The following is a 24,268-nucleotide window of genomic DNA, read 5'->3' as shown; positions in this document are numbered from 1 at the left end:
TTTTTATTTCATTTATTTGAGTCCTCTTCTTTTCTTGTTGAGTCTGTTAGAGGCTAATCTGTCTTTTCAAAAAAACAGCATTTAGTTTCATTTATTTTTGTCTGTTTTAATTTTTTCCACCTTGATCTTTATTATTTCCTTTCTACTAGCTTTGGGCTTTGTTTTTTCTTTTTCTAGTTCCTTCAGATGAAAAGTTACATTGTTTATTAGGGATTTTTCTTGCTTCTTGAAATAGGCTTGGATTGCTATAAACTTCACTTTTAGAACTGTCTTTACTGTATCCCCTAGATTTTGAAAAGTTTTGTTTCCATTTTCATTTGTCTCTAGGTAATTTTGATTTGCAATTTGATTTCTTCATTCACCCTTTTGTGTTTTAGTAGTATATTGTTTAGCCTCCATGCAGTTGTGAATTTTTTTTCTTCCGGTTTTCTTCTTGAAGTTGATTTCTGGTTTTGTGTCATTGTGGTTGGAAAAGATGCTTGATTACTGAATTTTGATCAGTGACTGAACAATTTTATTATGTCAAATATATATAGATAATCTGATTATTTTGTCATACAAATATATAACAGATAGATTTGAATTTGTCTTTGCTGTAGCAAAATTTTCATTTATATATTCTACAAAATAATTCCTTTTTGGATTCAGAATTTTCAGTAGCTTATTCTTACTCATAACTCATTGATATACAGAAACATTAAGCTTATATGCTAGGTCTCTGAAGAGTTCAAATATGGCAATAATTTTCAATGTTGTTTGACAATGACCATTTAAAGTGAAAACTCAACTCCTATAAAAAACTATTTATAAAGATATGCTTTCTTCTGAGACAAAATTACATGGATTTTTCTTAAATATATTCAATCATTTACTTTCAGAAAAAGCAGGACCAAATATGTGTTCCTAGCATAGCTCTTATAGAGTGCCAAATCTAGGAACACAACTGACTTCAGAAAATATGTTGAAGGCCATTTTTATCTATTTTTGTATTGTGAGTTTTATTGGAATGGGGACCCACCCTACTCCAATATGACCTCATTATAACTTAACTTATTATGTCTGCAATAACCCTGTTCCTAATAAGGTCATATTCTGAGGTACTGGGGGTTATGATTTGAGCATATGAATTTTGAGAGGATACAATTCAACCCATAATAATCTCCTACCAGGTGACAACCTTAGTCTGTGTCTAATTTCCAAGTGAATCTGTCCAGGATGGTGCTGCCAGCTGGCAATGATGAGTGCAAAAACACTCTTTCCCTGGTGAGAAATGGAAGTCACTACAAATATGTCAAAATTTGAGCTATTTCTTCAGGCTGTCAGGAAGGCAGATATCATCAGTTGTCTAATATTGTTATTGTATATGTGGACAGCTCATCATTCCAATTGTTCATCCAGAAGTCTGGCAAATATTTGCTTCTGTAAAGCAGAACTTGAAATAATTTAAAAATGTGTTTTTTTTCCAGATATAAAATATTAACACCTATTAGAAAAGGTAATATATGAAGCGTTTACCTTTAAAATTCCATCTAATTGCGTTGCAGGAGAGGATTTCAGTTATTGGGAGCATCTTTGGGAGTATCTATTGTTTATTGGGGGCATAAACATTGGTCTTCTTATGCAGCCTATAGTCACCAAAACAGCCTCAATTACTGTCTGGAAGACCAGCTTTGTCTGGTACATGGTCTAACTTCCCTGTCCTTGTTAGTCATGAGAGAGTCCATAATTTTTCTGCTTTATGTTATCTCTGAACTGGCTGTAGGTCAGTAATGTTGATCTATGATGAATCACAAAAATCATGTGATAACACATTGTTTTCAAGTATACATTCACTACATATTGGCTTATAAGTAGTCTCAAGAAATAAAAAAATAGACATCATGTGGAGCATTTTCTGTTATCTTAAAACAATCTGATTAGAAATTAACAATAAAAAGAAAATGGCATGAACAATGCATGTGTTTGGAAACCAAAAAACATGTGTATTCCTAAATAACTCCTGAGTTACAAACCTTTTTGAGTGGAACAGTAATAAAAATATGTATCAAAGCTTGTGTAATGTAGTTAAAGCAGTATTCAGAAAAGAATTTGTGGCCTTAAACATGTTTATTAAGAAATAGTATTTTATGGATATCATGTTGGCCCTTTTCTACTTAGTTAGCTTTTGAAAGAAATACTATCTACCCAGACTATATTTTCAATAGACAAGATGTTGTATTGTCTTTTTCAGTCTCTGTCTCTTTGATTCATGACTAATTCCACATCTCAAACTGATACTTGGAAATTAAGTTGAGAAAAAAATTTACTCGGACTTCCATTTGAGGGCAAACTGAATGAATCTCTCCTGTGTTTTGTGGTGGTTCTTTCCAGATGTTTGCTTTAAGTTATTTGTCAATCTTAATTTTTAGGTGGTTATTTCATATTTTCCTATGTCTTTATAAGTACTTTAGTGAAAAGATAGGAGAGGCAACACTAGAGGATATTAATAAGTATCATTTAAATAAGAATTCTGGGTGTTCCTTTGCTTTTGCAGAGAGGAGATCCCTCCTTATTCCTTGTGCTCCTGAGTGACGTACATTTCAGCAATATAATTTCCTTCTCCATTTGGCCTTACACAAATATCCTTTATCTGCCTCTATTTCTAGGTTTGCAGGTTTCTTAACAGCCCTGGTAGACTCTAAAACAATTTCAAATAACATAGTAAATACAAGGTGAAAATTTAACTTGGGAGTTTTCACATTAAAAATCAACGTAGATGTAGATTAACAAACTGTCTCGGTCTTTTGAATCAGAGTTCCAGGATCGGAGTTTTGGCATCTGTAGTTTTAAAACATGGTTCTAATCCATGCCCTGGGTGCAAAAATTTAACTGCTTTGATATATTATATGAAAATTAACTGATTCATATAGTGGGTACGTTCTAAATCATAACTGGCTTGATTTCCTAAACATGGATGATTGAAGTGCAATTCAAACAATTTAAGGATTTAAGATGACTTGGAGCAAATCCCACTCTGCTTCTCTGTACCTTGGGAAAGGCACTTAAATCTCAGAAATCATGCACATAAGATAAAACATACACTTTGTATACATTGTATATACAAATATGTACACTGTATATACAAGCCTAAGTTTTCTCCTTTGGAAAATGGAGCTATTATCTGTGACAAAAGACTTGTTTAGGGTTAGGATCTTGGTGTCTAGGAGTCGTGGTGGGTGTTCAATGTTGAAAATGATAGGTGACAAGATCCCAAACATTCTAAATGGAGTGATTAACTAAAAAGTGACCAAAGCTGTATTGGGACATAAAGGACACATATAAAAAAAGATGTGCAGGCTAGACTGATCAGAGAAAGGATTTATTTATTTGAAGAGATTTGTTAGCCTCGAAGGCAAGACCCCGACTTCCTGTTTCCATACACGCCATGCAGCTTCTGCCTGATGCTGTGGCCTTATCCTGGCAGGCAGTTCTCAAAGCACAGGGTCCAGTTAGGAGGCCTCTCTGTGTACCTCCTGCATGTCAGCCCCGGGCACCAGGAAACACTCTGTCCCGCTGTTTGTAAAATAGGAGCTTGCCTCCACTGTAACCCACCAACAGGGCCGGGAGATATAATAGAACAGACTGAGGGACAATAGTAAGGAGAAGAAAAGACTTTTTAAGTTGTACTCTACTGTAGAATCCTATTTAATATACTAGTTACAAAAATTTAACTCCTATGATTTGCTCTATCAGCTCTGGGTACATCTCTGATAATATCTCATTAGAGTACCCTTCTGCTCTATCAGCCTAAATCCAGCATCTTCTTCTAGAGGTTTCCCCTCCCCAGAACTGCCAAGCCATCCTGGGATCTTATTTAGTTCAAAGTGGGAGATGGGAGGAGTCAGTCTTCTACATGCCCAACAGAGACATTTGGAGTCTGACATCCTGCTGCCTTTGTTTCTCAGAGCTGGAGTGCTGCTGCCCGGCTCCAAGGTCACCGCTCTGAAATTTGCACTCTGTGCTTAGCCATTATTCTCTAAAACCCAGTGACTTCTCCTAAAGGGTGCAGATGACCTAGTGTATGTCATACATGATGATCAGTCAGTACCTGATAAATTCTTCTTGAACTACATCATTGGGTTATGGTGCATGTAGAATGTAAATGTATCTGCTAATAGTATGGGACATGCAACTGAAGGGTTTATAGTTTGTCCCACAGCAGGGCTCTCAATTTTCTCATTTGGTTTACTGCACTTGGCATTGCTCACTGATGTAACTTCTTTGGGACTGGTTACATAGGAGTGGTTATTTGTCCACAGTACTCCATCTTAGTGTGCTTTATTTATTTTTCTTTAGCTGTACACTCTCTCCTTTGGTAATATCATTAATTTCCATGGCTTTCACTTTTAGGAAAAAGACTCAAATTCACATTCCAGCTCAGTCCGCAGTTTCATGCTCCTGATGCTTATATTACACTGCCTACATTTTTCATATTTTTTTCAAGCATCTCACATATAATGTGTTCAAGACTGAACTCCCGAGTTTCATCCCTCAATTTTGCTGTATTTCCATTTAGTAATTGGCATCATCCTCCTTCCCAGCTTTACACATAAGAAAACACCCTTTTAAAAACCACCATCATCTTTTGCCTAGAATGCACATCTTATTTCCTTTCTTGGCTACCTCCATCCATTTTTTACATAGCAACTGGAGTGATCTTTAAAAAAGGAAAAGATGAACTGCCCTGGCTTAAAATCTTTTAATGGCTTTTAGTGGTACATAAAATAAAACTCAATAGCCTGACAATGCATGATTTGATCTCCAGGTATTTACTCAGCATTATTTCTCTTCATCCTTCACCTTGCTCGTTTTCTCTACTACCCTGTCCATCTCACAGATGCTAAAGCACTAAGCTCATTTCCATCTCAGGGCCTTTGCACTTGCTTTAATTTCTGCAGGCATCACTCTCCCTCAACACCCTGAGCCCCTGCCTCCACACCCACTTCTTGGTTTCACTGTAATCTAACAACTCTTTCTAAAGGTCACTTTGTTAAGGAGGCCTTCTCTTGCATTTTCCCATTAATTCTCTTTTTTTTCATATTCTCTTTTTTCATATCCACTGTTTTCCTTTTAGAAGTTATTGCACATTTTGAATTGTGCGTGTTTGCTTGTTTAATGCTTATCTAGATAAGTGAGTTCCATAGTGATAATGACCTTGTGTGTTTTGTTACGCAGAATATGAAATGAGTAGCTGGCATAACCTACTAAGTGGATGAATTAATGAAGAGGGTGTGCATGGAAGTGGGAGCAGGACATGCAGAGCTTTTCTCTGTGCTTGCAGAGGTGAAGGGATTGATGTAAAGAGGCTACTTCGCCTCTACAGTTTATGGATACATGTTCCTTCCTTTCTTCTTGGTGCTGACTTTCCTTTTTGGTTGCAAGCTCCATAACTTGCTGTTCCCCTTTATGACAGCTCTCTCTACCAGCACTGCCATCACTTATGCTTTGTGTCTTTCTATTCCTTCCCCTTCTTTCAAGTTGGATAAGGTGGTCTTGTTGAAGCCACATAAATAGAAAGTGTAATTGAAATGATGTAGTATTGTTTTGTGCTGATGAAATGAGAAAGAGACAAGGGTAATAGCAATTAAAGCTTACAGTAATGATTCTCAAACTTTAATACCTAAGTGTTCCTTGGGGGAACTCATTAAAAGATGTCTGTTCCTGGACTCCATCCCCAAAGTGTTTGATTCAGTAGATCTGGATTGGGGTCCAGGAACTTGAAATTCTGACAAGTTCTTCTGGTATGGTATGGGATTTAGTAGGAGATGAGAGTGGAAATCCTCCTAGGGATTAAATTTGTATTAGTTTTATTTTCTTCAGTGACAAAAGTTCCCTCTGTACCATGATAAAATTGGGAACTTGAAAACCGGGTGGATTCTTGGAGTATTGTCTCCCTTAAGACAATAGGTGGAGGACACCTTACAATCACTTAGAGGGAGAAGCAGCCCTGGCTGTTCTGGAAGAAAGGACTTTCTGAAACTGGAGTGAAGTGTGGCTCGCCTAGGCAGTTAGGGGAAGTGAGGCTTTGGAACTCTGAGGTGGAAGATACCGCGCGGTGTGTGGGACCAGGGGTCTGGGAGCTGGCTCGCACCTCCAGGAGATGAACTGAGAGGCTAACACTGGCAGGGCCAACGCTGCATGCTTCCGTCTTGTAGGGTGAGAGGGTGGGTTCCATTTCTGAGCGTGACACCGGGTACGTGCCTTCACCTCAGATCCTGCTGGACAGAGTTGTCTCAGCATCCATAGTGGCTCCGAGTACGGGACAGCCTGTGCCATTGCCTGCTGGGCCCACCCTTCAAGAACTGCTTTACCGTGTGTTAGGATGTCACCTCCGTGGAGCCTTTGTCTGTGACTGCGCTCCCTGTCGCTGCTGGCTCATACCTTTCAGATGACAGATTTGAATGAACTATAACAGAAACTTGGGCAGCTGTCCTCAAAGATTCACCACTGTGAGGGTGGCCAACATCTCAGCACCCATACCTGACAAGTGAGCTGAAGACGTTTCCTGGATTCTGTGCTTCAGACCGAATTTACTAGGTTTCTTCCAAACATTTAGAACATTCAGTCAAGAAGGAACTGGATTGAATTTGGGAGGCCTGACTTCTACCCTCCCCAAATATTTATGAGCAATAAGGGATCCCCGGACTGTAATAGAGAGTGGGCACCTTGGAGGAGGTAGACTGGTGCTCTAGATCTCCAGCTGTTACGAGCAGGTGGGGCACCCTCTCGGGATGGGAAGGCTGCATTTTATGCTGTGTTGGGGCACATTAGTTACTGTCAGGGAGGCTCAGCAGTGGTCTACCTTTTTCAACTTGAGGCAAATTACGAAGGTCTCACTACAAAATAATATGTCAAAGATATCTGATCCATCATCATTGTTAATTCATAGAGGCACAGAATTTTAGAGTTGAAGGAAACTTAGACATGATATACAACAGCTTATGGTACACTAAGGAGATGCTCTTTATTATATCCTTCCTAGTACACCTTAGTTAAATACTTCAAGTGACAAGAAATTGAGAGCATGGTAGGCAGGTTCATTAATTTGCTCTTAATTTATCAGAATTTGATCATTATATTTTAATATCCCATAGTTAACACTTTTCTGGATTATTTTGCATTCCAATTGTTCTTGCCTATTTTTCTCTGGGTCATTTAATCTTTCAGCTAAGCCTCAAAATCATTTTAGGTTCTAAGTTTATACAATAATTTAGGGGAGATTTGAAGTATTTGTTAATATTCACTTTTTCATTTAAGAACATGGTTTTCTCTGTCCATTTGTTCAAGTCTTATCTATCCTTTCAAATAAAGTTTTGTAGTTTTCTTGGTATAGGTCCAGGGGATTTCTTGTTAGTTTTTTTTTTAATTTTTAATTTTTTAATATTTTGCTCTCATTAATTTATAATTACATGAACAACATTGTGGTTACTAGACTCCCCCTATTATCAAGTCCCCACCACATACCCCATTACAGTCACTGTCCATCAGCATAGTAAGATGCTATAGAGTTAATACTTGTCTTCTCTGTGCTATACTGCCTTCCCTGTGTCCCCACCCCTGCTACATTATACATGCTAATCGTAATGCCCCCTTTTCCCCCTTATCCCTCCCTTCCCATCCATCCTCCCCAGTTCCTTTCCCTTTGGTAACTGTTAGTCCATTCTTGGGTTCTGTGAGTCTGCTGCTGTTTTGTTCCTTCAGTTTTTCTTTGTTCTTATACTTCACAGATGAGTGAGATCATTTGATACTTGTCTTTCTCCACCTGGCTTATTTCACTGAGCATAACACCCTCTAGCTCCATCCATGATGTTGCAAATGGTAGGATTTGTTTTCTTCTTATGGCTGAATAATATTCCATTGTGTATATGTACCACATCTTCTTTATCCATTCATCTACTGACGGACACTTAGGTTGTTTCCATTTCTTGGCTATTGTTAATAGTGCTGCGATAAACATAGGGGTGTGTATGTATTTTTCAAACTGGGCTGCTACATTCTTAGGGTAAATTCCTAGGAGTGGAATTTCTGGGTCAAATGGTATTTCTATTTTGAGTTTTTTGAGGAACCTCCATACTGCTTTCCACAATGGTTGAACTATTTTACATTCCCACTAGCAGTGTAGGAGGTTTCCCCTTTCTCCACATCCTCACTAACATTTGTTGTTGTTTGTCTTTTGGATGTTGGCCATCCTAATTGGTGTGAAGTGATATCTCATTGTGGTTTTAATTTGCATTTCTCTGGTGATTAGAGATGTGGAGCATCTTTTCATGTGGCCATCTGAATTTGTTATTCGAAAAAGTGTCTGTTCAGCTTCTCTGCCCATTTTTTAAATGGCTTATTTGCTTTTTGTTTATTGAGGTGCATGAGCTCTTTATATAATTTGGATGTCAGCCCCTTATTGGATATGTCACTTATGAATATATTCTCCCATACTGTGGGAGGTCTTTTTGTTCTACTGATGGTGTCCTTTGCTGTACAGAAGTTTTTAGTTTGATATAGTTCCACTTGTTCATTTTTGTGATTTCTTGTTACTTTTATGTCTCATTCTGTTAGTGGACCTTTTTCTATATTGTTTTCTAATTGTTATTACAAGAATATATGGAAGTTATTGAATTTGGGTATTTGTATTAAATAATTTATTTCATGAGTTCCAGTAATCAGTCACTTAATTCTCTTACATTATCCAGATGGAACACCAAAATATTTAAAAATAATGATTTTTTTGTCTTTTCAAAAGTGAAGTTTCCAGCTTTGCTGCATTGGCTGGGACTTCTGAAGTGATTAAAATGAGGATTCACCTTTCCATATTACACTACTTATTTCTATTTCCTCTATTGTTGCATTCCCTAATGTAGTCTCAGACTGCACTGCATCAAATTTTAACTTCCTTGTTTTGAGATGGATGGATTTTGAGTCTGTTTTTAACTGGATTACGGAAGCCTATTCCTATTTTCTCTCTCCTTACATTGTTCAAAAATTACTTGAATTATTATTATTATTTTTAATAATAATAGACACTTAGGTTGCTTCCATACTTGGCTTTTATAAATAGTGCTGTGATAAACATAGGGGTGCATATGTCTTTTTGAATACGGGATCTTGTTTTCTTCAGGTAAATTCCTAGGAGTGGAATTCCTGGGTCAAATTGTATTTTTCTTTTAGTTTTTTGAGGAAACTCCATATTGCTTTCCACAATGGTTGAACTAATTATTTCCCACCAATGATGTAGGAAGGTTTCCCTTTCTCCACATCCTTATGATCATTTGTTGTTTCTTGTCTATTGGATGTTGGTCATCCTAACTGGTGTGAGGTGATATCTCATTGTGGTTTTAATTTGCATTTCCCTGATGACTAGTGATGTGGAGCATCTTTTTATGTGCCTCTTGACCATTCAGATTTCTTGATGTAAGTGTCTGTTCAGATCCTCTGCTCATTTTTTAATCAGGTTATTTGGTTTTTGGGTATTGAGATGTGTGAGTTCGATGTATTTTAGATGTTAACCCCTTATCGGATAAGTTGTTTACAAATATATTCTCCTATACTGTTGGATGCCTTTTTGTTCTACTGATGGTGTCCTTTGCTGTACTGAAAATTTTTTGGCTTGATGTAGTCCCACTTGTTCATTTTTACTTTTGTTTCCCTTGCCCAAGAAGATATGCTCAGGAAAAAATTGCTCATGTTTATATTCAAGAGATTTTTGCCTGTGTTTTCTTCTATGAGTTTTATCGTTTCGTGACTTACATTCAGATCTTTTATCCAGTTCATGTATACTTTTGTGTATGGAGTGAAGACAATAATCCAGTTCATTCTCTTACATGTAGCTGTACAGTTTTGCCAACACCAGTTGTTGAAGAGGCTGTCATTTCCACATTGTACATCCATAGCTCCTTTATCATATATTAATTGGCCATGTATGTGTAGGTTTATATCTGTGCTCTCTATTCTGTTCCATTGATCTGTGGGTCTTTTCTTGTGCCAGTACCGAATTGTTTTGATTACCATGGCTTTGCAGTAGAGCTCAAAGTTGGGGAGCATAATCCCCCCAGTGTTGTTCTTCCTTCTCAGGATTGCTTTGGCTATTTGGTGTCTTTTGTGGTTCCCATTGAATTTTAGAACTACTTGTTCTACTTCATTGAAGAATGCTGTTGGTATTTTAATAGGAATTGTATTGAATCTGTAGATTGCTTTAGGCAGGATGGCCATTTTGACAATATTAATTCTACCTAACCATGAGCATGGAATGTATTTCCATTTATTGGTGTCTTCTTTGATTCTCTCATGAGTGTAGTTTTCAGGGTATAGGTCTTTCACCTCCTCGACTAGGTTTATTCCTAGGTATTTTATTCTTTTTGATACAATTATAAATGGAATTCTTTTCCTGATTTCTCTTTCTGCTAGTTCATCATTAGTAAATAGGAATTCAATAGATTTTTGTGTATTAATTTGGTATCCTGCAACTTTGCTGAATTCAGTTATTAGTTCTGGTAGTTTTGTTAGTGGATTCTTTAGGGTTTTCTATGTGCAATATCATGTCATCTGCAAACAGGGACAGTTTAACTTCTTCCTTACCAATCTGGATGCCTTTTATTTCTTTGTGTTGTCTTATTGCCATGGCGAGGACCTCCAGTACTATGTAGAATAAAAGTGGGGAGAGTGGGCATCATTGTTTTGTTCCCGATCTTAGAGGAAAAGCTTTCAGCTTTTTGCTGTAAAGTGTGATGTTGGCTGTGGGTTTGTCTTTTATGTGCTTTATTATGTTGAGGTACTTGCCCTCTATACCCATTTTGTTGAGAGTGTTTATTAGGAATGGATGTTGAATTTTGTCAAGTGCTTTTTCAGCATCTATTGAGATGATCATGTGATTTTTGTCCTTTTTGTTGATTTAGTGGATGACGATGGATTTTTGTATATTGAACAATTCTTGCATCCCTGGAATAAATTCAACTTGATTGTGATGGATGATCTTTTTGATGCATTTTTTAATTTGGTTTCCTAATATTTTGTTGAGTATTTTTGTATCTATGTTCATCAGGGATATTGGTCTGTAATTTTCTTTTTTTGTGGTGTCTTTGCTGGTTTTGGTATTAGAGTGATGCTGGCCTCATAGAATGAGTTTGAAAGTATTCCCTCCTCTTCTACTTTTTGGAAAACCTTGAGGAAATTGGTATTAGGTCTCTAAGTGTCTGATAAAATTCAGCGGTGAAGCTATCTGGTCTAGGACTTTTGTTCTTAGGGAGTTTTTTGATTACCAATTCAATTTCATTGCTGTATTTGGTCTGTTGATATTTTTGGTTTCTTCCTGGGTCAGTCTTGGTAGGTTGTATTTTTCTAGAAAGTTTTCCATTTCTTCCAGGTTATCAAATTTGTTAGTATATAATTTTTCATAGTCATAGTATTCTCTAATAATTCTTTTTATTTCTGTGTTGTCTATAGTGATTTTTTCCATTCTCATTTCTGATTCTGTGTATGTGTGTAGACTCTTTTTTTCTTGGTAAGTCTGGCTAGGAGTTTATCTATTTTGTTTATTTTCTTGAAAAACCAGCTCCTGGTTTCATTGATTCTTTGTATTGTTTTATTCTTCTCAATTTTATTTATTTGTTCTCTGATCTTTATTATGTCCCTCCTTCTACTGACTTTGGGCCTCCTTTGTTCTTCTTTTTCTAGTTTAATTAATTGTGAGTTTAGACTGTTCATTTGGGATTGTTCTTCTTTTTTGAGGTAAGCCTGTATTGCTATATACTTTACTCTTAGAACTGCCTTTGCTATATCCTACATGTTTTGGCATGTTGAGTTTTTGTTTCCATTTGTCTCTATGTATTGCTTGATCTCTATTTTTATTTGGTCATTGATCCATTGATTATTTAGGACCATGTTGTTAAGCCTCCATGTGTTTGTGGGATTTTTTGTTTTCTTTGCACATTTATTTCTGGTTTCATGCCTTTGTGGTCTGAGAAGCTGACTGGCACAATTTCAGTCTTTTTGAATGTACTGAGTCTCTTTTTGTGGCCCAATATATGATCTATTCTTGAAAATTTTCCATGTGCAGTTGAGAAGAATGTGTATCCTGTTGCTTTTGGTTGGAGTGTTCTGTAGATGACTGTTAGATCCATCTGATCTAATGTGTGCTTCAGTGCCTCTGTATCCTTACTTATTTTCTGTCTGGTTGATCTGTCCTTTGGGGTGAGTGATGTCTTGAATTACCTAGGATGAATGCATTGAATTCTATTTCCCCCTTTAATTCTTTGTATTTATTTCACACATGTAGGTGCTCCTATGTTGGATGCATTAATACTTATAATGGTTATATCCTCTTGTTGGACCGACCCCTATATCATTACATAATGTCCTTCTTTGTCTCTTGTTACTTTCTTTGTTTTGAAGTCTATTAAGTCTGATACAAGTACTCCTACTCCTGCTTTTTTCTCCATATTAGTTGTATGAAATATCTTTTTCCATCTCTTCACTTTTATTCTGTGTATTTCTTTGGTTTCAAAGTGAGTCTCTTGTAGACAGCATATAGATGTGTCTTGTTTTTTTTAATCCATTTTGTAACTCTATATCTTTTAATTGTGCATTCAGTCCATTTACATGTAATATGATTATTGATATATATGTACTAATTGCCATTGCGGACTTTAGATTTGTGGTTACTAAAGTTTCAAGGGCAGCTTCTTACTATGTAATATCTAACTTAACTCACTTATTATGCTATTTCAAACACAATCTAAAGATTCTTTTTTTTCCCCCTCTCCTTCTTCCTTCTCTACTCTTTATAGGTTAGGTGTCATATTCTGTATTCTTTGTGTATCCTTTGACTAACTTTGTGAATAGTTGATTTAATTTTTCATTTGCTTAGTAATTAATTGGTCTACTTCCTTTACTGTGGTTTTATTTTCTTTGGTGAAATCTATTTAGCCTTAGGAACACTTCTATCTAGATCAGTCCCTTTAAAATACACTACAGACGTTTTGTGGGAGGTAAATTCCCTCAACTTTTGCTTGTCTGGAAATTATTTAATGTATGCTTCAAATTTTAATGATAATCTTACAATAAGAGTATTCTTAGTAGGAGGCTCTTCTGTTTCATTGCATTAAATATATCATGCCACTCCTTTCTGGCCTGTAAAGTTTCTGCTGAGAAGTCTGCCAATAGCCTGATGAGCTTTCCTTTATAAGTGATCTTTTTTCTTTCTCTGGCTGCTTTCAATACTCTCTCCTTGTCTTTGATCTTTGCCATTTTTATTATTATATGTCTTGGTGTTGTCTTCCTGGGGTTCCTTCTGTTGGGAGATCTGTGCAATTCCATGGCCTGAGAGACTATTTCCTTCCCCAGATTGGGAAAGTTTTCCACAGTTATTTCCTCAAAGAGACTTTCTTTCCCTTTTTTCCTCTCTTCTCCTTTTGGTACCCCTATAATGTGAATGTTGTTCCGTTTGGGTTGGTTGCACTGTTCTCTTATTATTCTTTCATTCCTAGAGACCGTTTTTCTCTCTCTGCCTCAGCTTCTTTGTTTTCCTGTTCTCTAATTTCTATTTCATTTACCTTCTCCTCTACCTCATCTAATCTACTTTTTAACCCTCCATTGTATTTCATTTCAGATACTGTATTTTTCAATTATTCTCTTTCTTAAAGTCCTCCCTGAGATCTTGAATATTTTTCTGTAGCTCTGTTAGCATGTTTATGATTTTTATTTTGAAGCCTTTATCAAGAAGATTTGTGATTTCAGTTTCACTTAGCCTTCCTTCTGGCATCTGAATTTTTGTTTGTTAAGCACTTTTTTGCCATTTTATTTTTCTAGTGATTCCTATGGAATAATAACTTTGTGTAGGTGGTGCCCTCTAGTGCCCAGAAGCTCTACTCTCTGGAGCTCCTTAGCACCTATAGCAATGGCGGGGGTTGCAGGCTAGCAGAACTGGCACCTGACAGGAGAAAAGAGCTTCTTTCCTGCTTTCCCTGCTCTAGTGCTTGCCTCCACTGCCAGGGTCAGTAGGCCAAGCGGGCAGGGAGGAGCCTCTGTGTTATGCCCCTGTAGCTGCAGTAGGTGGGCCACCCTCTGGCTGGCCTGGTGCAATGGCAGGGGCAGCAGTTGTGTGGGACTGTTATCTGCAGGGAGGAAGGAGCGGCAGGCTGCGTACCTACATAGGAAGGTTTTGAGGTGTGTTACAAGCCTGGGGGATGGAGCAGCTGAAGCTCCTGAGAGTTCCCAACCTGCTGGGCTGACTGTGCTGGGCTGATTTTGTCCACCTGCTCTTTTTGCTGAGCAGCCAGCTCTGTAAAATCTTTGCCCCTTTAGCACACCTTTTGCTGCTGGGAAGTGTCTCAAACTGTCTGCATTTCTTTTGTCCCAGGGGACCAATTTTGCATACTTATTCTCCACAAGCAGCTGGAATCCCAGTCTTTCCCAGTATTCCACTCATCTTTGCTTTCCAACCCCAATAATCTCCAGAGCATCATGTAATGTGGGTTCATGCTTCTGAAGCAGATCTCCACAGTTGGGTGTTCAGCAGTCTTGGGCTTCCACTCCCTCCTCACTCCATTTTTCTTCCTCCTACCTGTGTGCTGTGGTAGGGGGAGGGCTTGTGTCCTCTTTTACCCTTTTCTGTGAGGTCTTCTCTTTTCTCTAGATGTAGGCAGTCTGTTCTGCAGTCTCAGGGTCACTTTTTCAGGATTAGTTGTATTTACTCTGTTTCTGTGTTTTATGTGGTTTTGGGTGAAGGTTTCTGCCTCAGTTCTCATGCCACCATCTTTTTCCCACCCCTCCATTATTACTATTATTATCATTGTTATTGCTAGTCAAAAAACAGTAAGATGACAGCAACTTAAGTTGGGAAAAGAACAGACTGACTATAATTGCATTATTCTTACATATTAACAATTAAAATTGGGTGCATATTTCTTTTCTGTTTTTAATCACATGTATACTTATTTTATTTTTTATATGTTGTATTATTGAAATCCAAATGTTCATGACATTTGATGATCGATTTCATTTTTAATTGTAAAAAGCCCTACAAATATTACATTTATTGTGCTATCCATGGGTATCTGATTTGGACAAATGTAGCTCAAATAAGGGATCTATTAGGTTTTTATCTAAGGATTTAATGACATAGGGTTATAGATAGTAACAACTTTTACTTAATAAAATCACATTTCTTATTGTAAATAAAAGTACATGTTTTCATAAAAAATCACAATTCATAATTTTAGTAGATAAATGATTGTAAATATCATCAGGTTTTATATGATTTGCCCACACAAATTGACATTTGGCTGTTATGTTAAACATTTTGTGTTTGTCTGTCATTGGCTCAGGTCAGAGGTTATATGCTGGTCTAAGAGTGTATCTTGAAACATACACGTTATAGGATAATAGGATACATACCGTAATGAGGTCACCATGCAGATGAATGAAGACTACTTACTTTAAATTTCAAGCTCAGGAGATGGGGAGGAAAGTGGGATTTTTCTTTTTTTCTTGACAGACACATTTATCCTTTCTGACATTCCCTGAGTTCCTGCAGTGCCTCCAGGCTAACAGTACAGTGTGGGCAGACATCAGCCTTGGATGAGAAAGCAGATCATATCAATTTTGATGTAATGGTATGAGCTCACAAACAAGGATGGTAAGATATGTTTTTGTGGTACTGCAAGACCATTATCTGTTTATTTTAACCACATGTACCTATTTCCAGATATTTTTCCTTGATGGATATTCAGTTTCTTCTTGCAATTTTTCCTTACTCTTCCTTTTCATTTGTCTTGTCTGTGAAATTTAGATAAATCTGTCAAAGTGGGGCTGATTTCATGTTATATATCATGTCTGATGTATGCTTGGCTTTTGTCAGCCCTCTAATTGCTCTTATTGCCACTGTATAATTTTAGTACTAGATCTTCCTTGCTCTGTAAAACGAATTATTTTTATGCCAGTTCTGCCTAGGAAGTTGGATTACAACCCGCAGAACACACATGAATAATTGAATTGCAGGCTCACCCTTAGAAAGTAAGTAGTTTCAAGATAGCGAAGCAATGGTCATAATATACAGAAAGCATAAATTTGGAGGGTGTTCAGCTCTTCATGGAAAGCAAGGAAGTTCTTACTCTGTCCTCTCCTAATCTCTGGTTGATAGCTTTTACAATTTCTTATAATAAAGGCTTCATCTCTTTTGGTTTAAGGTGATAATTTATGCAAAAATCAATTCCTGTGGTATCATATGACTGTGATAATTTTGTTATGCATATCAGTTCTTTTAAAATAATATCAATTAGTCACCCTTATGTGTTAGAACCAGGGTACTATAGTATGTCCTATAAGTATCTCAATAAATGATCTGGCATCCAAGTTCTTGAAGAACTCTGGAATGGTGGTTTTCAATACTGGGCACTAACAATTCCCATGTAGTTTAATAATTCTATGCAATAGCGAAAGGACTCTAAAATAATATTACAAGGTTTAATATAGCAAGTAGGTGCTCAGTAAATAGTTATTGTTTTATTAGCTGTCTTTGTTTTTAGATTTGATGAACTGCTTTTCATTAAAGACAGAAATGATTACTTCATTTTTATATTTTATTTATTGCTTTAAAATAGCGAAAATTTATCAATTTCTTACTCTGTGCCCAGTAGTTTACATAAAATCTTTTCATGTAAAATTTTTTTCTGTTACATCAGTTAGTTCATGGATACTTACTGTAATAATTCTGGAAATGTCATGAAAGCATAGTGAAGACCATAGAAATCACCAGTAAGTCCATTACTCAAAGATAGTCATGATAAATATTTTGGCATAGATCTTTTTCAATTCATATTCTACATATATATTGGCAATTAAAATGAAATTACCAATGATCTGTATTCTACTGTTTTTCACTGAATCGATTTACCATTTATTCATTAACTTAATAAATATTTATTCAATATCTCATGGGTTTAAATATTCTCCTACTATATTTTTAGGGGATGTGTGGTATTCCATTTGCTGGATGCATGGTGATCTGTTTAAACAACCAAGTACTGTTGGTCTTCTCTGGCAATCACACTTTGGACAACTATAAGCAACACTTGATTTCTGAAATTGCAATTGCTCTGTTAAGTTGTGCACATATTTTAAAGATAATAGTATATGTTGCCGAAAAGCTCTCCAGGAAAGTTGTGCCAAGTTATATTGCATGGTACTATATGTCATTCCCCAGTACCCTAGTCAACATTGTCAATAAAATATAATTGCCATTAGTCTTAATTCATATTTTTTTTTGCATAAAAGCAGGGTTGATCATTTCATTTTTTCATGTGTAATTCATTTAAAATTTTCTTTTAATCACTTCCTTAGTCATATATTTACCCATTTTTCTTACTGGGTTATTCTTCACACTACTGGGTGAGACCTCTAGCTGTCTTATACATGAAGACATATATATAATATCTTAATTTTTTCAGTTTATTTGCCTTTTTTGGCTTTTAATTTTGAAGTGTATGAGTTAATTTTTGCAAGTAAAATCTATCATCCTCTTTTTTTATGTTTTTATGTTTTCTGCCTTTATGTTTATGCTTAAAAAGTCTTCCTTATCATGAGATCAAAATAATGGCAACTAACATTTTATTCTGGTATCTTTAGATTTTCAGTGTTGTATGTTTTACTTTTTAATATATTGAAATTGATGTGGTATGCGTGGTAGAATATTTTCTGAGTCTACAGTGTGACTGAAGAATGCATGTTTTTGACTTCATATATGAATGCCTGCAGAGTTAAGTACAGACCTCTTGGGTTTAACTTTTTTCACTCAAAATTCTGTAAGTATTGCTTCATGTGTCTTGCTCTTTAATGCAGATGGCTTGATTTTCCTTTCTTTTTTCTTTTAATGTGAAATCTGTTCTCTCTTCCTCATTGGGTACATATGAATCATAATTCTTAAAATTGAAAAATTTACCAAGATATGTCCCGATGTTGGCCTGTATTCATTGTTTTTGCTTTCATTATGATAAATTAGTTTTAATATGTAGATTCACATGTGCTTTCTAAGTTCAGGTAACTTTTCTTGTACTACAACTTTTTGTACTATTTTGCTTCTGTTTATTCTTTTCCCCTCTTTAGTAGCTCCAATTATATGTAATAGACACTTTTCTACAAATTTACTATTTTATCTTATGAGTTTTGTCTCTTAATTATTCTTTCTGCATTATAGGTAAAATTCTAAAGTTTTTTTCCAATGAGATTTCTGCAGTATTGATGCTGATCTTCAGTGCTTTTAAGACCTTCAGTTTAAATTCAATGACTGTGGTTGTGTGTCTTTAAAATCTTTATTGCATCCAGCTCTTCTACCTGTCAACAAGATAGCTTTTCAGCTTAGCTTTTTGTTTTGTTTTTTGACTTTATGTTTATGCATTTATCTTTTTTACCAGTTTATATTTTATAAATATATGCTTTGTGATTATGCTTTTTTAAATCACTTTATCTTTGGTGTCCTCTTTTTGTAGTCATTTACATTAAAAAATTGAAGACATGAAGAAGATATATATTTCTGTTTCTTGTAACATGCACATCTTTTTGTTACGTTACCAAATATTTTAATTGCTCCCCCTTTTTCCCTTGTTTTTAAAAAGGAGAGATATATCCGGGGGCAACATATGTCCTAAATGGTCAATTATTATGCAATGTATGTAACAGTGAGATCTCAAGTCCAATCAAGGAAGAGCTGTACTTAATCTCAATCTCAAAAAGTAGATAGAAGCTGAGGTTTGTCTTTCTTTCACTGACCATCCATCTTAACTTAACCTGGCATGGAATCAGTGCCTTCAGATTCTCTAAAGGACAGTGGTTCAGACTGTACAGATCCCAGCCCTGGGTGAAGGCTCAGATTAGACCAGTAGCGTAAGTCCATGAGGCTGGTGTAAACCCAGCATGTATACAAAGGGGTATAATTGTACAGATGAGACCTAATTCTGAAGTTTTAGTGATATTACTCAGTACATTTAGTGACTTACTATTATTTGTCTTTCACTTGAAAACTATCTGGTTATATAAGGGTCCCCCTGCCCCTTTCCTGGTGTTTCCTTTGCTTTTCACCGTCCCCTATCTTGAAGTATCTGTTATACTTTGGGTATGGTTTACTTTGTATTGTAAGGAGTCACATACCCTCTGCCTAGGAGATTGTAAGACATTTTTCCTTCATTTTTGAAAATTTGAATCATTTAATAAAAATTGGTCATTGTACCAGATGTGCTTAAGTGTGTGTCAAACATTTCAGCAATTTGGTGGCCCCTTTTAATTAGGGACTCAAGTTTTCCTTCAGCTCAGAGAAATTTTGTCTATTATCTGTGTCCTCATCACATCCCATTTTACCCTTTCTGTACGACCTATCCTTTCTGATATGCACTTGAATTCCTTACTGTTTCCCTGAAGATACTTGTTTTTAGATGTTTGTCCTTTTAGGACCTGAATTATTTGTCCCAAGAGATTAAAAACAGCCACAAAAAAGTCCATTCTTTTCTTAATTTACTGAATTTTTAACTTGCAAATCGTTTATCTTTAGAAAGTATTTTGTCATACTGAATTTCAATCTTCTTATGTCTGCTTCTTGCTCTTTGATTCCATAGTCATCTTTTCCTCTGGCAGTTGTGTTCCACGTGGTGGCAGCATGCTGTTCAGTCTCTGGCTGCTGGTATGGTTACAGGCTATGGGGGTGCGGGAGGGAGGAAGGCAGCGGCTGCCCCTCTGCGGGTTGTGATCAATGGTTGCACTGACTTCAGCAGGACAGGAAAACAGCGACTCCCACCTTCCCAGAAACCCACAGTCCTAGTGTTGGACATTTCTGTTGTTTATTGGTAATATAAGTCTTATCTATTTTATGTTAGGAATCATGGATCACTTCTTAATCAGAAAAAATTATATATTTTTTCCTGACAATAGCAAAAAGTAGATCAATTTTACACCTTGACATGTTTCCTCTCCTTTTTACTAGGGCTATATTGTGGGATTTTTGTCACCTAAAATTTATTTGGCATGGTGTCAGAACCTAATAACCTTACAGACACTGACAGGTACTATTTTTGGCAGTGAACGTTTATAGTGGAATTCCATGTAACCTGCTGTTGTCCAGATATTAAGGATTTGTAGAAATTAATGAGACATGAACAAAAATACATATTTTACCTAAAAATTACTTTTTATCATCTTACTTTCTATATTTTATTTTTTTCTCTCTGCTCCATAACTGAGTGTCGGAGCAGTAACTGTGCCCTGAACAGGCTTCTTCCAAAGGTATTTCCATGGTACCTCAGTGAATCAGCAAGGAAGGGCACCTGAGATAATCAGCACCCTGGGCTCTGTCCTCCTCTCGTTATACCTTCCTTCTTGAGTATGATGAGGCTGTGTTTATTTCCTAAAACATGCCTTCCATGTGAATGTTTGAAAAAAAATTATTTTTTGCCTTTTCAGAAGTTTCTGGAATATGTTTCAGCTCTTGTACATAGAAAATATATTGCTGCATGCATATTTTGACTACTTTGGTGCATATAATCCACCCATATAGGTATCTTTCCCTCCTCTCATTCTTTTCCTTCCTCCTCCTTCCTAACTTTTTTAAAATGTCAATTCAGTTTACGTTCATTGAGTACCTGATACATCATAAACATTGTAAATGTTGGAGATATAAAAGTAAATCTAGCATGTCTCACAGTGAATATATAATTTGTTTGTAAACACATAGCGTATAATTCTGGTTAAAATATTAATATGTGTGCCAGGCCACTTTTTTTTAGGCCATAAAAATCAAATAAAACTAATTTTCTTTAAGCCTTAACAGAGGTAGCATGTTTTACCAATAGGCCATTGCAGCTAAATTATATAGAACTCTGGACAGGTGAGGAAATAGGAATTATTCTTTTTTATTTGTATCCTTTTATCCTGACTCAGCCACAAAAGTCAATTGTCTATTTCTCTGGCAATGTGAAAAATATCCTAAGGCAGTGAAAGCACTCATTTGTTCTTTCTCTATTTTATAACTTTGTATGGAACTTTAAAAAGTAATTTTAGCCTGATGGACAGCATATTATGTTGGGAAAAAATATACTAATGTGGAATCTTGGCCAATTTAACCCAAAACAACTCAAAACCTATTTATTTCAATGATTTGAGGTAGAACAATACATCTCAAACTTTAATTCACTGGAATTGAAAATATGTTTTTATTAATTATTTTAATCACATGAAAACTTTAAAGAAATTTATCATCTTTTGTAAGCTAAGTTTTTAGAAATCAATGCATAACCTATTATCCAGGTTACAATTATCTAAAAAGATAAAAAGGGGCAATATTTGAGTTAGCATATACATTCATATGTTTATAGCAAAAGCTAGGTTTTAGAATCACTAATATGTGATAGATATTCTAGGCATAAGACAATATAAAGGATTCATCTGAAACCTAAAATAATATGTAACTGGAGTTAAGGAACTTATTAACTAATATTAAGAACAGAATAATTTGAGTAATCTTTGTTAAATAGTGGCATTATTAAGCCATTAAGCCTTGATGAAACAATGTGGATAAGTGACCCAAAGTAGAGCGGTATTTAGAGATAAAACATCTTTCCAGAGAATCGTTTATGAGTTAAAGTAAGTATTTGCAAAGATTCTTATACTCTTAAAATAATAGCATAAAGAAAGTTGGAGACCTTTCTCTTCAGATCTACACAAGACAATGAACATGTCTGTGAACCTTTCTACATGTAATTATCTAGCTACAAACAAACCTTTCAGGAATCCTATTTTGAGGTGGATCTGAGCTGATATGGGATAGTGAGACAGGGCCAGACTCATTAGGGAGACCCTGGCCTTTTGGGGGTCTATACCTAGCTAAAGATATTAAGTCATAAAACCCCCAATTTTTTATTCTAATGTGAAAGGCTGATAGCTAAGGAGGCAGGAAATATGCCTAAGTCTTCTACAGGGACAGAACATATGGATCTGTGTGCACACCTGCGCACCTGTGTGTGTTGTGTGTGTGTGTGTGTGTGTGTGTGTGTGTGTGTGTGTGTGTGTGTAGGGTGCTCAGATTAAGGGTTGTTATAATACAAGATAACTTTAATGCATGCTTCTCATATTCCTGTGTGCAGCTGTAGCATGAGGACAGGAAGAAGGCAATTGCCTAGTACTTTCAGCCATCAGCTAACCTAGAGATTGAGGAAGCCCAGAGTAGAAGGAGCCTTGAATCCCTAGAGGTAACTGGTTTGTCCTGGTGGTTGAAGCCAATGATGTTCACTGAAATCACTGCTGTTGTGTTTAAGAAAGATAGTTTATTCATAGTTTTACCGAGGATAATAACCCAGGAGAGTCTGGGTAAACTGCTCCAAAGCCCCTTTGTTTGGAGACAACTTAAATGCCTTTTCTGTATAGCAGGGGATATGTGCAGAACAGAGGTTACATTTAGCAGTACCTCAAGCAGTGTGGCATGGATACATCTAGTTCGTGTCCTAAGAGGTCATGCTATACATATTTGTATGCTAAGACGCAGGACCAGGATTGTCATAAACAGAGAAAAGGATTATTTGGGATGAGGTCACCTTCATTTGGGTACAAAAAGGTCTCATGAGGTGGATTACCTCATTGTGGATGGAGAGGGCTCACGTAGCAGACCATTGTATTGATGCTGACCAGAAAATTCCTGACTGGCTACATTTCTTAGGGAGGCCGAGACTGCAGTTCGGTGAGGTATTAAACTCTGGTTTGGTGAGCGGGCCTGGCAGAGCAACATCAGGTTGAACCTGTGTCTTTCTTTTTAACAGGTGTAACAGTGTGCTACTCGGTCCATTTGAGTAAATTACAGCTGATTCCACTGGAAAGGGATAGTCAAGTCATTTATAAAATATTTTACTTCTGTATTTATATTAGAAATTTATTTCAAATGTGATTGGCATGATTTTTCCAGGTTTTGCATGTAATAGCATTATCATAGCCAATATTTGTTAAAAGGACTTGTAAATCTAACATAGGGATTCCCAGATTTGTAAAAAAGACTTCAAACTTGTTAAATAGGAAAAAAAGAATGTGCCAAGATGTATATTGTTAGAGTTCTTTAAAAGCAACCTTATAGACTATCTGTAATCAAATATTTTCCAGAATTTGTGCATTAAGCTACCTATCTGAAATCATTCTTCATAAATATATTACATTTTGGCTTTAAAAATGAGGTGATTTTTCTCACTCTAAAGCCAAATAACTGGGCTATATTTGACTGAAGCCAATTACATATTATTCTTATCATTTTTTAATAGAAGGCAATTAAAATATTGAGTCAGAAAAATATAGTTTCTTGTGTATTGATGGGTGGCACCAAATACTCATCTTTATCTGCCTTTTTCTCCTCCTCCCCCACCCCTTTGGGTCTTTGTGTGATGGACCAAATCCTCTCTCTCTCTTACAGATCCAGAGAGTGGTTTGTCTTTGAACAAGAACATTTAGAAAAGACACCAGGTATTTCCTTTCTCAAGTTTTAAAATAAAGAGCATCAATATTTCCAGAGTGAATTTTAAGGTTTATGGCTCTGAAAACTGCAAGTTAAGAAGCACATTAGCAATTATTTCTGAATTGCATCAGAAATTATGGACCAGTTCAAAACAGACTGTTGATGTTCGAATGTCACCATAGGTGCAACAAAAGTCTTTTGCAGTGGAGATTTTTGTTTATGACTCTATCGTTGTCCTATATCCTTTTTCTGCAACATCATGCTTTTTTCGCTTTGAGAATTTATTAAAAATAATTCCATGGACTATAATGTGGTCTGCTGCTTAGAACAGGTTAACATGGAAAAATTTATTTCCTGTTTCTGAGCTTTGCCCATAGCAATTTAGTATCAAGTTTAGTATCTGGGTCTCCCCATTACAAAAATAGAAGTTTAATTATTTAGCCTCAAAAAATCCTTAGTTATCAGTAGTAAAGACTTGATGTTATATAGCAATCTTAGATCAAAGCAATATAAACATGCATAATTTTAACAACATACAAGTGTAAAAGCTAAGCCATTATCATTAGAGTAAGGCTAGTTTGTCCATTCTCTGCTTTTGCTCAATTGTATGGATAACCTAGATACTGAAGCTGAGATATACATCCATTTGAAGAAGAGGAAATTGTTTTGTTTCCTGCATAAAAGGAATTATAGATATTTTATAGATGAAAGGTTTTATTTGTCTAAGGATTCCTTTTAACTCAAAGTATTTTTTTGCCAAAGTTATTT

Source organism: Manis pentadactyla, chromosome 16 (assembly GCF_030020395.1).
Source record: "Manis pentadactyla isolate mManPen7 chromosome 16, mManPen7.hap1, whole genome shotgun sequence".
In the NCBI taxonomy this organism is placed as follows: Eukaryota; Metazoa; Chordata; class Mammalia; order Pholidota; family Manidae; genus Manis; species Manis pentadactyla.
This window is presented reverse-complemented; position numbering follows the sequence as displayed.